The sequence below is a fragment of the Impatiens glandulifera genome, chromosome 1 (genome assembly GCF_907164915.1).
Source record: "Impatiens glandulifera chromosome 1, dImpGla2.1, whole genome shotgun sequence".
NCBI lineage: Eukaryota > Viridiplantae > Streptophyta > Magnoliopsida > Ericales > Balsaminaceae > Impatiens > Impatiens glandulifera.
In genome coordinates, this window is record NC_061862.1 from 156,629,337 (window position 1) to 156,646,169 (window position 16,833).

General features: G+C 29.4%; 1 non-coding gene across 1 annotated transcript; it reads right to left on the reverse strand.

The window, feature by feature from the left end:
• Positions 1-12,932: 12,932 nt before the first annotated feature.
• LOC124923130 lies at positions 12,933-13,037 on the reverse strand. The gene has a single exon (XR_007098144.1). It is a non-coding gene; the product is annotated as a small nucleolar RNA Z279/snoR105/snoR108 (small nucleolar RNA).
• Positions 13,038-16,833: the final 3,796 nt, after the last annotated feature.

Genomic DNA, 16,833 nt, shown 5'->3' on the forward strand with positions numbered 1-16,833 from the left:
AGTATCCAAATTAACCACAGCTCTCGACCCGGCAATCCGGACACTTTAAAAATTAAGCATCATTATATATATATAGATTAGTTAGTTAAAAAGTTGAACTTTTATTAATATTAAAACGTCCCGCGTTTATCAAATTTGGTGTTGAATTTAAAATATAAAGTCTTTATAGCCTAGTTGGTTAAAGAGTTGTACTTATTTTGTAAGGTTACAAGTTCGAAACATATCTCTAGCATTTTTAATTTTATTTTTAACCGTTTTAAATTTAAAAACGGGTCAACCCACAATCCAACCCAAGTATCCAAATTAACCACAGCTCTCGACCCGGCAATCCGGACACTTTAAAAATTAAGCATCATTATATATATATAGATTAGTTAGTTAAAAAGTTGAACCTATATTCATATTAAAACGTCCCGCATTTATCAAATTTGGTGTTGAATTTAAAATATAAAATCTTTATAGCCTAGTTGGTTAAAGAGTTGTACTTGTTTTGTTAGGTTGCAAGTTCGAAACATACCTCTAGCATTTTTAATTTTATTTTTAACCGTTTTAAATTTAAAAACGGGTCAACCCACAATCCGACCCAAGTATCCAAATTAACCACAGCTCTCGACCTGGCAATCCGGAAACTTTAAAAATTAAGCATCATTATATATATATAGATTAGTTAGTTAAAAAGTTGAACTTATATTAATATTAAAACGTTTCGCGTTTATCAAATTTCGTGTTGAATTTAAAATATAAAGTCTTTATAGCCTAGTTGGGTAAAGAGTTGTACTTGTTTTGTTAGGTTGCAAGTTCGAAACATACCTCTAGCATTTTTAATTTTATTTTTAACCGTTTTAAATTTAAAAACGGGTCAACCCACAATCCGACCCAAGTATCCAAATTAACCACAGCTCTCGACCCGGCAATCCGGACACTTTAAAAATTAAGCATCATTATATATATATATATAGATTAGTTAGTTAAAAAGTTGAACTTATAATAATATTAAAACGTTTCGCGTTTATCAAATTTCGTGTTGAATTTAAAATATAAAGTCTTTATAGCCTAGTTGGTTAAAGAGTTGTACTTGTTTCGTTAGGTTGCAAGTTCGAAACATACCTCTAGCATTTTTAATTTTATTTTTAACCGTTTTAAATTTAAAAACGGGTCAACCCACAATCCGACCCAAGTATCCAAATTAACCACAGCTCTCGACCCGGCAATCCGGACACTTTAAAAATTAAGCATCATTATATATATATAGATTAGTTAGTTAAAAAGTTGAACCTATATTAATATTAAAACGTCCCGCATTTATCAAATTTGGTGTTGAATTTAAAATATAAAGTCTTTATAGCCTAGTTGGTTAAAGAGTTGTACTTATTTTGTAAGGTTACAAGTTCGAAACATATCTCTAGCATTTTTAATTTTATTTTTAACCGTTTTAAATTTAAAAACGGGTCAACCCACAATCCGACCCAAGTATCCAAATTAACCACAGCTCTCGACCCGGCAATCCGGACACTTTAAAAATTAAGCATCATTATATATATATAGATTAGTTAGTTAAAAAGTTGAACCTATATTAATATTAAAACGTCCCGCATTTATCAAATTTGGTGTTGAATTTAAAATATAAAATCTTTATAGTCTAGTTGGTTAAAGATTTGTACTTGTTTTGTTAGGTTGCAAGTTCGAAACATACCTCTAGCATTTTCAATTTTATTTTTAACCGTTTTAAATTTAAAAACGGGTCAACCCACAATCCGACCCAAGTATCTAAATTAACCACAGCTCTCGACCCGGCAATCCGGACACTTTAAAAATTAAGCATCATTATATATATATATAGATTAGTTAGTTAAAAAGTTGAACTTATATTAATATTAAAACGTCCCGCGTTTATCAAATTTGGTATTGAATTTAAAATATAAAGTATTTGTAGCCTAGTTGTTTAAAGAGTTGTACTTGTTTTGTTAGGTTGCAAATTTGAAACATACCTCTAGCATTTTTAATTTTATTTTTAACCGTTTTAAATTTTAAAACGGGTCAACCCACAATCCGACCCAAGTATCCAAATTAACCACAGCTCTCGACCCGGCAATCCGGACATTTTAAAATTTAAACATCATTATATATATAGATTAGTTAGTTAAAAAGTTGAATTTTTTTTAATATTAAAACGTCCCGCGTTTATCAAATTTGGTGTTGAATTTAAAATATAAAGTCTTTGTAGCCTAGTTGGTTAAAGAGTTGTACTTGTTTTGTTAGGTTGCAAGTTCGAAACATACCTCTAGCATTTTTAATTTTATTTGTAACCGTTTTAAATTTAAAAACGGGTCAACCCACAATCCACCCAAGTATCCAAATTAACCACAGCTCTCGACCCGGCAATCCGGACACTTTAAAAATTAAGCATCATTATATATATATAGATTAGTTAGTTAAAAAGTTGAACTTAAATTAATATTAAAACGTCCCGCGTTTATCACATTTGGTGTTGAATTTAAAATATAAAGTCTTTGTAGCCTAGTTGGTTAAAGAGTTGTACTTGTTTTGTTACAAGTATCCAAATTAACCACAACTCTCGACCCGGCAATCCGGACACTTTAAAAATTAATCATCATTATATATATATAGATTAGTTAGTTAAAAAGTTGAACTTATATTAATATTAAAACGTCCCGCGTTTATCAAATTTGGTATTGAATTTAAAATATAAAGTCTTTGTAGCCTAGTTGTTTAAAGAGTTGTACTTGTTTTGTTAGGTTGCAAATTTGAAACATACCTCTAGCATTTTTAATTTTATTTTTAACCGTTTTAAATTTAAAAACGGGTCAACCCACAATCCGACCCAAGTATCCAAATTAACCACAGCTCTCGACCCGGCAATCCGGACATTTTAAAAATTAAACATCATTATATATATATATAGATTAGTTAGTTAAAAAGTTGAATTTTTTTTTAATATTAAAACGTCCCGCGTTTATCAAATTTGGTGTTGAATTTAAAATATAAAGTCTTAGTAGCCTAGTTGGTTAAAAAGTTGTACTTGTTTTGTTAGGTTGCAAGTTCGAAACATACCTCTAGCATTTTTAATTTTATTTTTAACCGTTTTAAATTTAAAAACGGGTCAACCCACAATCCGACCCAAAGATCCAAATTAACCACAGCTTTCGACCCGGCAATCTGGACACTTTAAAAATTAAGCATCATTATATATATATATAGATTAGTTAGTTAAAAAGTTGAACTTATATTAATATTAAAACGTCCCGCGTTTATCACATTTGGTGTTGAATTTAAAATATAAAGTCTTTGTAGCCTAGTTGGTTAAAGAGTTGTACTTGTTTTGTTACAAGTATCCAAATTAACCACAGAACTCGACCCGGCAATCCGGACACTTTAAAAATTAAGCATCATTATATATATATAGATTAGTTAGTTAAAAAGTTGAACCTATATTAATATTAAAACGTCCCGCATTTATCAAATTTGGTGTTGAATTTAAAATATAAAATCTTTATAGCCTAGTTGGTTAAAGAGTTGTACTTGTTTTGTTAGGTTGCAAGTTCGAAACATACCTCTAGCATTTTCAATTTTATTTTTAACCGTTTTAAATTTAAAAACGGGTCAACCCATAATCCGACCCAAGTATCCAAATTAACCACAGCTCTCGACCCGGCAATCCGGACACTTTAAAAATTAAGCATCATTATATATATATAGATTAGTTAGTTAAAAAGTTGAACTTATATTAATATTAAAACGTTTCGCGTTTATCAAATTTCGTGTTGAATTTAAAATATAAAGTCTTTATAGCCTAGTTGGTTAAAGAGTTGTACTTATTTTGTTAGGTTGAATGTTCGAAACATACCTTTAGCATTTTTAATTTTATTTTTAACCGTTATAAATTTAAAAACGGGTCAACCCACAATCCGACCCAAGTATCCAAATTAACCACAACTTTCGACCAGGCAATCCGGACACTTTAAAAATTAAGCATCATTATATAGATTAGTTAGTTAAAAAGTTGAACTTATATTAATATTAAAACGTCCCGCGTTTATCAAATTTGGTATTGAATTTAAAATATAAAGTCTTTGTAGCTTAGTTGTTTAAAGAGTTGTACTTGTTTTGTTAGGTTGCAAGTTTGAAATATACCTCTAGCATTTTTAATTTTATTTTTAACCGTTTTAAATTTTAAAACGGGTCAACCCACAATCCGACCCAAGTATCCAAATTAACCACAGCTCTCGACCCGGCAATCCGGACATTTTAAAATTTAAACATCATTATATATATATAGATTAGTTAGTTAAAAAGTTGAATTTTTTTTAATATTAAAACGTCCCGCGTTTATCAAATTTTGTGTTGAATTTAAAATATAAAGTCTTTGTAGCCTAGTTGGTTAAAGAGTTGTACTTGTTTTGTTAGGTTGCAAGTTCGAAACATACCTCTAGCATTTTTAATTTTATTTGTAACCGTTTTAAATTTAAAAACGGGTCAACCCACAATCCACCCAAGTATCCAAATTAACCACAGCTCTCGACCCGGCAATCCGGACACTTTAAAAATTAAGCATCATTATATATATATAGATTAGTTAGTTAAAAAGTTGAACTTAAATTAATATTAAAACGTCCCGCGTTTATCACATTTGGTGTTGAATTTAAAATATAAAGTCTTTGTAGCCTAGTTGGTTAAAGAGTTGTACTTGTTTTGTTACAAGTATCCAAATTAACCACAGCTCTCGACCCGGCAATCCGGACACTTTAAAAATTAAGCATCATTATATATATATAGATTAGTTAGTTAAAAAGTTGAACTTATATTAATATTAAAACGTCCCGCGTTTATCAAATTTGGTATTGAATTTAAAATATAAAGTCTTTGTAGCCTAGTTGTTTAAAGAGTTGTACTTGTTTTGTTAGGTTGCAAATTTGAAACATACCTCTAGCATTTTTAATTTTATTTTTAACCGTTTTAAATTTAAAAACGGGTCAACCCACAATCCGACCCAAGTATCCAAATTAACCACAGCTCTCGACCCGGCAATCCGGACATTTTAAAAATTAAACATCATTATATATATATATATAGATTAGTTAGTTAAAAAGTTGAATTTTTTTTAATATTAAAACGTCCCGCGTTTATCAAATTTGGTGTTGAATTTAAAATATAAAGTCTTAGTAGCCTAGTTGGTTAAAAAGTTGTACTTGTTTTGTTAGGTTGCAAGTTCGAAACATACCTCTAGCATTTTTAATTTTATTTTTAACCGTTTTAAATTTAAAAACGGGTCAACCCACAATCCGACCCAAAGATCCAAATTAACCACAGCTTTCGACCCGGCAATCTGGACACTTTAAAAATTAAGCATCATTATATATATATATATAGATTAGTTAGTTAAAAAGTTGAACTTATATTAATATTAAAACGTCCCGCGTTTATCACATTTGGTGTTGAATTTAAAATATAAAGTCTTTGTAGCCTAGTTGGTTAAAGAGTTATACTTGTTTTGTTACAAGTATCCAAATTAACCACAGAACTCGACCCGGCAATCCGGACACTTTAAAAATTAAGCATCATTATATATATATAGATTAGTTAGTTAAAAAGTTGAACCTATATTAATATTAAAACGTCCCGCATTTATCAAATTTGGTGTTGAATTTAAAATATAAAATCTTTATAGCCTAGTTGGTTAAAGAGTTGTACTTGTTTTGTTAGGTTGCAAAGTCGAAACATACCTCTAGCATTTTCAATTTTATTTTTAACCGTTTTAAATTTAAAAACGGGTCAACCCACAATCCGACCCAAGTATCCAAATTAACCACAGCTCTCGACCCGGCAATCCGGACACTTTAAAAATTAAGCATCATTATATATATATATATTAGTTAGTTAAAAAGTTGAACTTATATTAATATTAAAACGTTTCGCGTTTATCAAATTTCGTGTTGAATTTAAAATATAAAGTCTTTATAGCCTAGTTGGTTAAAGAGTTGTACTTGTTTTGTTAGGTTGCAAGTTCGAAACATACCTCTAGCATTTTTAATTTTATTTTTAACCGTTTTAAATTTAAAAATGGGTCAACCCACAATCCGACCCAAGTATCCAAATTAACCACAACTCTCGACCCGGCAATCCGGACACTTTAAAAATTAAACATCATTATATATATATAGATTAGTTAGTTAAAAAGTTGAACTTTTATTAATATTAAAACGTCCCGCGTTTATCAAATTTTGTGTTGAATTTAAAATATAAAGTCTTTGTAGCCTAGTTGGTTAAAGAGTTGTACTTATTTTGTTAGGTTGCAAGTTCGAAACATACCTCTAGCATTTTTAATTTTATTTTTAACCGTTTTAAATTTAAAAATGGGTCAACCCACAATCCGACCCAAGTATCCAAATTAACCACAGCTCTCGACCCGGCAATCCGGACACTTTAAAAATTAAGCATCATTATATATATATAGATTAGTTAGTTAAAAAGTTGAACCTATATTAATATTAAAACATCCCGCATTTATCAAATTTGGTGTTGAATTTAAAATATAAAGTCTTTGTAGCCTAGTTGGTTAAAGAGTTGTATTTGTTTTGTTAGGTTGCAAGTTCGAAACATACCTCTAGCATTTTTAGTTTTATTTTTAACCGTTTTAAATTTAAAAACGGGTCAACCCACAATCCGACCCAAGTATCCAAATTAACCACAGCTCTCGACCCGGCAATCCGGACACTTTAAAAATTAAGCATCATTATATATATATAGATTAGTTAGTTAAAAAGTTGAACTTATATTAATATTAAAACGTCCTGCGTTTATCACATTTGGTGTTGAATTTAAAATATAAAGTTTTTGTAGCCTAGTTGGTTAAAGAGTTGTACTTGTTTTGTTACAAGTATCCAAATTAACCACAGCTCTCGACCCGGCAATCCGGACACTTTAAAAATTAAGCATCATTATATATATATAGATTAGTTAGTTAAAAAGTTGAACCTATATTAATATTAAAACGTCCCGCATTTATCAAATTTGGTGTTGAATTTAAAATATAAAATCTTTATAGCCTAGTTGGTTAAAGAGTTGTACTTGTTTTGTTAGGTTGCAAGTTCGAAACATACCTCTAGCATTTTCAATTTTATTTTTTAACCGTTTTAAATTTAAAAACGGGTCAACCCATAATCCGACCCAAGTATCCAAATTAACCACAGCTCTCGACCCGGCAATCCGGACACTTTAAAAATTAAGCATCATTATATATATATAGATTAGTTAGTTAAAAAGTTGAACTTTTATTAATATTAAAACGTTTCGCGTTTATCAAATTTCGTGTTGAATTTAAAATATAAAGTCTTTATAGCCTAGTTGGTTAAAGAGTTGTACTTATTTTGTTAGGTTGAATGTTCGAAACATACCTTTAGCATTTTTAATTTTATTTTTAACCGTTATAAATTTAAAAACGGGTCAACCCACAATCCGACCCAAGTATCCAAATTAACCACAACTTTCGACCAGGCAATCCGGACACTTTAAAAATTAAGCATCATTATATAGATTAGTTAGTTAAAAAGTTGAACTTATATTAATATTAAAACGTCCCGCGTTTATCAAATTTGGTATTGAATTTAAAATATAAAGTCTTTGTAGCCTAGTTGTTTAAAGAGTTGTACTTGTTTTGTTAGGTTGCAAGTTTGAAATATACCTCTAGCATTTTTAATTTTATTTTTAACCGTTTTAAATTTTAAAACGGGTCAACCCACAATCCGACCCAAGTATCCAAATTAACCACAGCTCTCGACCCGGCAATCCGGACATTTTAAAATTTAAACATCATTATATATATATAGATTAGTTAGTTAAAAAGTTGAATTTTTTTTAATATTAAAACGTCCCGCGTTTATCAAATTTGGTGTTGAATTTAAAATATAAAGTCTTTGTAGCCTAGTTGGTTAAAGAGTTGTACTTGTTTTGTTAGGTTGCAAGTTCGAAACATACCTCTAGCATTTTTAATTTTATTTGTAACCGTTTTAAATTTAAAAACGGGTCAACCCACAATCCACCCAAGTATCCAAATTAACCACAGCTCTCGACCCGGCAATCCGGACACTTTAAAAATTAAGCATCATTATATATATATAGATTAGTTAGTTAAAAAGTTGAACTTAAATTAATATTAAAACGTCCCGCGTTTATCACATTTGGTGTTGAATTTAAAATATAAAGTCTTTGTAGCCTAGTTGGTTAAAGAGTTGTACTTGTTTTGTTACAAGTATCCAAATTAACCACAGCTCTCGACCCGGCAATCCGGACACTTTAAAAATTAAGCATCATTATATATATATAGATTAGTTAGTTAAAAAGTTGAACCTATATTAATATTAAAACGTCCCGCATTTATCAAATTTGGTGTTGAATTTAAAATATAAAATCTTTATAGCCTAGTTGGTTAAAGAGTTGTACTTGTTTTGTTAGGTTACAAGTTCGAAACATACCTCTAGCATTTTCAATTTTATTTTTAACCGTTTTAAATTTAAAAACGGGTCAACCCACAATCCGACCCAAGTATCCAAATTAACCACAGCTCTCGACCCGGCAATCCGGACACTTTAAAAATTAAGCATCCTTATATATATATATAGATTAGTTAGTTAAAAAGTTGAACTTATATTAATATTAAAACGTTTCGCGTTTATCAAATTTCGTGTTGAATTTAAAATATAAAGATTTATAGCCTAGTTGGTTAAAAAGTTGTACTTGTTTTGTTAGGTTGCAAGTTCGAAACATACCTCTAGCATTTTTAATTTTATTTTTAACCGTTTTAAATTTAAAAACGGGTCAACCCACAATCCGACCCAAGTATCCAAATTAACCACAACTCTCGACCCGGCAATCCGGACACTTTAAAAATTAAGCATCATTATATATATATAGATTAGTTAGTTAAAAAGTTGAACTTTTATTAATATTAAAACGTCCTGCGTTTATTAAATTTGGTGTTGAATTTAAAATATAAAGTCTTTGTAACCTAGTTGGTTAAAGAGTTGTACTTGTTTTGTTAGGTTGCAATTTCGAAACATACCTATAGCATTTTTAATTTTATTTTTAACCGTTTTAAATTTAAAAACGGGTCAACCCACAATCCGACCCAAGTATTCAAATTAACCACAGCTCTCGACCCGACAATCCGGACACTTTAAAAATTAAGCATCATTATATATATATATAGAGATTTTACAACTATTTTAATATTCAACTCTATTTTTTAATAATTCATATTCAATATTTTTTAATTAATTTTAAACAACTAATTAAACAAAATCAAATAAAAATATTAATATAATAACAATTTCAAATAAAATTTATTAACTAATTAAGTTAGTTAATAGGTCTAAAAAAAAATAAGATTGTAGTGGATATCATATTCAATTCAGACTCTAAATCCCATCTTATAACAGACAAATCAAGTATTCTTGGTTCATACTAGTTTGGAATAATACATAAATATATTTAAAGGATTGAAGATGCAGTTTTCTAAAAAAACAATTTAAAAATTGAATTATGATTTAAAAATAAATCTCTGTACACTAAAAAAACATACATTAAAATGTGGCAATTTAAAAACCACTTTTATATTCTATTTCAATTTTTATGATTTACTTACTATTTTTTTTTTATTAATGAGTTAATCTCATATTTAAATTTGATTTTTATTATTATGGTTAAAGATGATCGTGAATTGAGCTATATTTTTTTTTTTTGATAAATTACATTTCAACATTTGCATCGATTATACTTTATCACTACATATACATTCGGATATAAACCGGTAGATTGGATATATCAGATCCATTTGACATTTTTTAGATATTTATCTTATTATCTACCAACTCACCTGAAATAATTTCAAAATAATGAACTAAATACCAACAAATAGACAATACCTAAAACATCAATGGAAATTTTTCTCTATCAGTAATCAAGTTCTGTAATTCTGAAGAGATATCTTGGATCATGATTTATGATAATAATAATAATAATAATAATAATAATGAAGTAATGAATTTTTTTCACCATTAGCAATTTAGCATAGCACAATTTCTTAGTCTTAGACTCTTAGCAAACAAAGCCAAGAATCATTAAAAGAAGATGAAATCAAAGCATAATCGATAGATAGATAGATCATAGATAGATAGATTGATCTATAAGCAGCATCCAAAGATTTAAGCAACAACCTGACCACAATCTATCTATCTCAACAATTATAACAGCCTTCGAAGTCCTACCAGGCTACCACCAGACTATCCAACTTTCTCAATCGCCTTCACAACATCCATTCCATCAACAACCTGTCCAAACACAACATGCTTTCCGTCAAGCCACTCAAGTCTTCGCCGTACACAGGAAGCACTGCGATTCATTCGTCCCCGGTCCTGAGTTCGCCATTGACAGAACACATGGACAGGTATGAAAAGAGTCTTCATTGCTTAGGCATCTTCACAATGGAAACTTGGAGAGAGGTGTATCTAGGAACACATAGAGCCTATTTAAAAACTCGTATTTTTCCACATTCACGATCTAATTGAAAATGGCAAAGTTAAAAGAAAATTTTATTTTTAGTTTGGTATAAGATATTTTGGATCGCGATTTTCAGATTCTAATATGATTTTTGTTGCTTCATTTAATATACAAATTATTTTTTAACTAATAATCCATTCGTCTCATTTGGTATAGAGTTTTCTCTCACAATCATGGTCAAATTATTTTTTTCATCATGAATCAGCTTACATTTTTAGATAATCTATAAATCATAACAAATGTAGATTCTTAAATTCTTGGTTATTCCTATTCTTATTCCAAAATATTGCAAGGCATGACATATCATGAAGTAAAATATAGAAACTGTGTAAAGTATCATAAATGAGTCATGAAATCAAAATCAAATTAAAACTCCAAAACATGAACTGCAAACCTTTTGTTTTATTAGTGGGTACAACACTCCTCTCCAGGTTAGGAGAACCCAAGTTAGCTTTGGCATCAACATTCTTCTCTTTCCTCAAAACCTTGGCGCTATAACTTCCGTTAGATTCAGTTTCCCATATCTTTTTAGACAAATCGTAACAATGATGATGATAGAACTTTCTTCTCAAAAGCTCAAGACCAGACTTGTTATGATTTATCTAAGAAGATATGGGGAACTGAAGCGTCTTTGGATTCGTCAAGAAAAATACCATGAAGAGGCTCTGGGTAGCAGCTACATCAAGTGACTTGCTCACATATTGTGTTTGTTTCCATGATCAAAGTTGAAAGAGTAGGGAAGGAGGAAAAGAACAACCATAAATTCTCTTATATTAGGTCTTCAACAAATCATTTTTTTTCCACAAGGAAAACTCAAGACTTTCTGTGATCATGGAGTGATTGTTCAAGCCACACATCTTATAGGCTTGAAATGCAGAACCACCTTATCTACTCCAATTTTCTTTTTCTGAAAACATCACCAAGTAATTCTCCTAATTTAATTGAACTGATCATAGAATTCCCATTACGGGGATTTAACTTACCCATTTTGACAAAAAAGATTGAGCTAGATAATGCTAACCCAACTACTTAAGTTACAATTTTTTTCACAGCATTTCTATCCAATATTTGCTTCAAAGAAGTAACTTTTCTACTAGTAAAAAGGTGTATATGTAGCGTATACACTATGTTTTAAAACAGGATATCTGCTGATGAGACTACATATACCATGATTCATTCTAATTTTGTGATTTCTGTAGTCCAGAATCTGGTGTGTTGTTTTTTATAAATATCCTTGTCTCTCAGACACCTTAGCCTAAGAATGAATCCTATTTTGCCAGTTCAGGTTCATGAAGTTCTAAGGTTGCTTCATGTACTTCTCCCTGCCTTAGGGAGGAATCAAAATGTTCAAATAAATCTGGACAAGCAAGCATTTTTGAATGAGCGACCTGTTCTTTTCCAAAAGTTCGGTAAAGATCTTTTGCCTATCCTAATCCATGTTGGTTATAAAATAGTCTCAAAATAGTTTCTTCAGATTTTTTTCTTTTTCGATGGCTTTATAATATTTGTTTCTACTTTGTCCTGGAGCAGGTGGTTAATTCTGGTGCCAATTTATCTGTTTGTTGTGGCAGTCTACATGTTATCAATAAATTTGTTTATTTCAGCAAACCTGAAATGCTGCTTGAACTTGAACTGTAAGGCACTCTCACATTTCAAGGTTGAAAATGAAAAATGTTAAATTGGCTTCTTTTAAGAATATGTTTGCGGATACAATGGGACTTTTGTTGGATTAAAATAAGATTTTGATAACTTTTCCAGCCGTAGAGAAAGATTAATTGCAATTAAAAAAATACAATTCACTGAATTTGACTTGTTGATTTGTCTATATCAAATATAGCTGAAAAAAAGAAGGAAATTTCTTAAATTGTGCTTATGATTAGTTTAAATAGTTAGTTAGTTTTATTAAATACAAATTATTGTGAAACTTATATAGAAGGAGTTGTGTAATTGTTTGGACAACCGCTTAAATAACAAATTTATTTTTACATTTATTTTTTCAAGAATTAAAAAGATCAAAAGTTTTAATTATTAATAAAAAATTGAAAAACTCTTATAAGAAAGGACTTTAAAGATACATGATAAATATAACAATAAAACAACACCAATGATTGAACAATGAAAAATGTATTGATGTTGATGAAATAGTTGGTCACATATAAAAGAATGTTTTTCATGAATACTCATTAAGAATTTAAAATATATTAATAGATTAAATAAATTAATATTTCCAAAATTATAACAATTAAAAAAAATGCTTAACAAACTATATACCTCTAAATAAAATAAAACTACATTATTAGTAAGTATCATTATTTTATAATAAAATATAATAATTTTAATAAAAAAATAAACTTAAAATAGAGATCAGATGGTTATAAATTAGGGTGCCCAATTGTCGTAACCAGGCTTGAGCGGACACCCTTCACGCAAGTAAGTTGCGAGATTTTGACCACTCATCATATCTCTGTTGCTGCCTGAAGGATCATGTTTGAAATAATTAACAAAGCAGCATATTTATTCCCTCCTTAGTTTTCTTATACTTGTTCTCCTCTCCGATGTGGGACTTTTCTTCTGTTTTAATTTCAGGGACATATATAAGTTTTTATAGCTATTGAATTCGAGTTTGAAAACTGTCCATATCAAACAACGAAGCAAAGCTTAAAAGAAGAAACTTGGGTTCAGCTACCAATCAAAATGATTTTCACAATATTTAGGGTTGAAGCTCCTGTTATGCCTCTCGAAAGCAACCATTTTTTTTTACCACTTCCCTTTTCTTTGTATGCAATCCGAGTCCTAATTAATCTATCTGAATCAACTTGTTTGGTTGGGTGGTTTTATCATTAAAAGTTAAATTGGTTTGATCTTTTTGTTGGCTTCAAGTTTCATTCTTAAATGTTTTGTTTGAAGCCCTGATTCTGGAGGATTTTATTTAGTTAGGTTCTGAAATTAATAATCACCTATATACTTGTGAGTCCCTTTCTCCATTTTTTTTTATTTATTTTGACAAATTTGTTCTACACTGAAATTCTGTTTCAATATATAGTAGTAGACATGCCAAGTATGTAAGTGAATGTTCAAAAGTACAAGGTGCTTACACAGCCCTTTAGAGAAAAGAAGGTAAGAAGGACATTCATCTTTCTTTAGATAGCAGAAAGGTATGTATACCTACTTTTGGATATCTGGTCGGATCTAGGTTTTCTAGAGGGTGATTTTAAAACTATATTTGTATCTGGAGTATTGTTAAATACTAGTACTATAAAATTGAATCTTCTTACCTTTGGCTTCAAATTCGATAGAAATTATTATTATAATTATATTCGATCGATAGAAGGGCCTATCTCAAGGGTTTATAAGTTTCATATGACAAATTCAAAGAGAGTCTTTTGACAAAGCTTAAACCTATAGTTGAAAATGATGATATAATGAAATTATTAAAAGAATTCCTATTCATCATGATAGAAAGAATTATCCCAATCATTTTTCACTTTTTGATAGACACAGTTTTGATGATAAAATTCGATCTATTGGACCAGGAGATGGACCTATGTATTGTTCTAATGGTGGTGATATTAGTATTACCAAAGATGGTAGAATTATAATATCAACCATAATATCATTGAACTCTTCACCAGGACGAGCCATTAAGAGACCAGTTGCATAAGGTTTATGAACGTTATCGATCAATATTGTCTCGGCATCAGCAACCATGCATGAAGCGTTTCACCTCTTTTCTAGATGGTTTGAGTGTTGTGATATGGGTGGGATAATTTCGCTTACGATAACTGAAGACTTTAGCTCTTAGTGTCTCGATCTCACTCGATTGTCCTCGAATGATTGAAGAAAGTAAGCTATCTCTATCATCTGAAGATGGGGAAGGACAATCCATTTTTTTCCCTTCCATATAGGCTCGGATTGTGATTCGTAATACATAATCGCCATCATAGTTTTCACTAGTTTGATTAATTATGCTATATATTTGATAATAGATATCACTCTTTGGTATTAACTTACCATCTTCATAAGTCAAGGATATTGCACGACCGGGCGTAAATTCAAATGAATTAAAATCTTGCATCTCAACGCAACTGAGAAGGTCAAAAAGTAACCCATGATCGGAGAGGCATCCTGAATAATAGGTATTGTATTTTCACCAATATAACTTAAATAAAAAAGAAATTAAATAACTAATTGTTATAATCTATACATATAACCACTGTTTGATAATAATTAGCAAAATCTTTACCATCAACAAGAAGGAATGAAACAGAACTTACATGTTGAAGCAGCCCTAGCATTTAACATTCTTCAATCAAGAGAAAACAAAATGTTTAAATTTCATTGGATAACAAAAAAATACCACTGGCATTTGAACGGTCAAACATAGGTTGATTCAAATTTATTTGACTAGAAATTCCTCCATATAATTTTCATGCATAGAGTTTTTCTGAATGTTAGTTTTATTTTATAACTGCATGTACCAAAAAAAAAAAGTTTTGATGTTTAATGATTGTTATTCTTGTCAAAATATTTGAGAATTAGATTTGTCATACATAGTAGTACTCTAATAAATGATTTTCTTATCCTAGGGTGATGCAATCTTTGAACTCTTTATATATAATAAACATAATTAATTAATCAACTAATCTCAATACATCATCTATATTAATATTTTTAAAATTAATAAAAAATAGTTTAGTATAAATGAAGATTCACACCTTTGAGAGATTTTTTTATTATTTTTAAGTGACCATTGCCAATAGATTGTATTACGATATGACCGGATATATATGGTAACTTATTACCAAGTAAGTGTTTAAGAGGGTTATTATAAGGGTGGGGGCAACGTCCCTTCTTCAAGGTGAAAGATTATGAACTTTGAAGTCGAAATCATCAAGGGGATGGCCATGAATTCCACCCGACCCTTCCATAATAACACTTTTTTTTTTATGATTCATACAAATATAAATGTTTTGTGCTTAATTCATGATTCTTATCCTTTGGAGGATTCAAATTCAAAATTATTGTAATTGATACTTAATAATGAGCCGTTCTTAAAGTGATCAAATCTATGTTTTGTATAAGACTACCTTTCAAAAAGTCACTTACAAAAACAAAATTTTAAATTTAGCTTTAACCATCTTAACCTTAATATTTAATAATTTGATTAAATATTAGAAGTTTGATGAAAATATTTAAATTCACAACTTTCTAATTAAAAATAATAATTATTTAGCGTCATTTCATTAAAAAGTTCAAATGTGAAAGAAAATGTCAAAATCAAAATTAGACATTCCATATCCTAGCTTGGATTGAAGGACGACAAACAACAACCCTAGAGTATCTCATTGGAAACAAACAAATAAAGATTACATAACAAACAACAAAATCATATAAGACCTACAATTTTAAAATTATGATTTTATTGTGAGATTTATCTTTGACTACCCCTACTCTGTTTTATAATCTCAATATATATTTCTCAAAACTCAATCTGCAATTCTCGAATCTCAACTATTATATTCACGTCGCATCCTCACATTCTCACATGTTTGACTCTAAATTTTACTATTGATGATTGAACTATTGCATATGATGATAACTGTTTGTGAGCTGTGTTTACATCCTTTCATTGTGTTAGCTTTGTTTTAATTAAGCCAACACCTATATATATGATAAAAGAAATTTTGTTTTTATGTTTAACAAACTTTTTAAATTTCACTGATACTATAGCCTACTTGTCACATTGCGATCTATAGTTATCTCAAAATTTACATAAGCAAAGTGAGATAAGTTCTTAAATTCTCATCTATTTAAATAATATTATTTTTACTGAAAAATTGCATCTCATGTATAAAACATTTTCTCTCATCAACTAACTTATTGGGTATGAAAGTATCATGAATACTTATAATATATTCATAATATAAGCGTCACATCTAATTAGACCATTTGCAGTGTGCTTATCAATTTATGACAACTAAACTTGACAATTGAAACACAATTTTTTTTCATATATATTAAAATTGATTTCTGCATAATACAAAATAATTAGAGTAATTTAAAATCACAACAAAAATATGACTAATTAATGAATAACCCTTATGATTGACATTCTATAACTAGCTATTTTATTTGGTAACAATCCAATTCCTATAATTTGAATCAATATTAGTTGTTGTCTTGTTCTATTGATAAATCATATATATGTTTATAAAATAACTACGGTAATTAATTTACTTCCAAATGTTAATAAGTTAACAG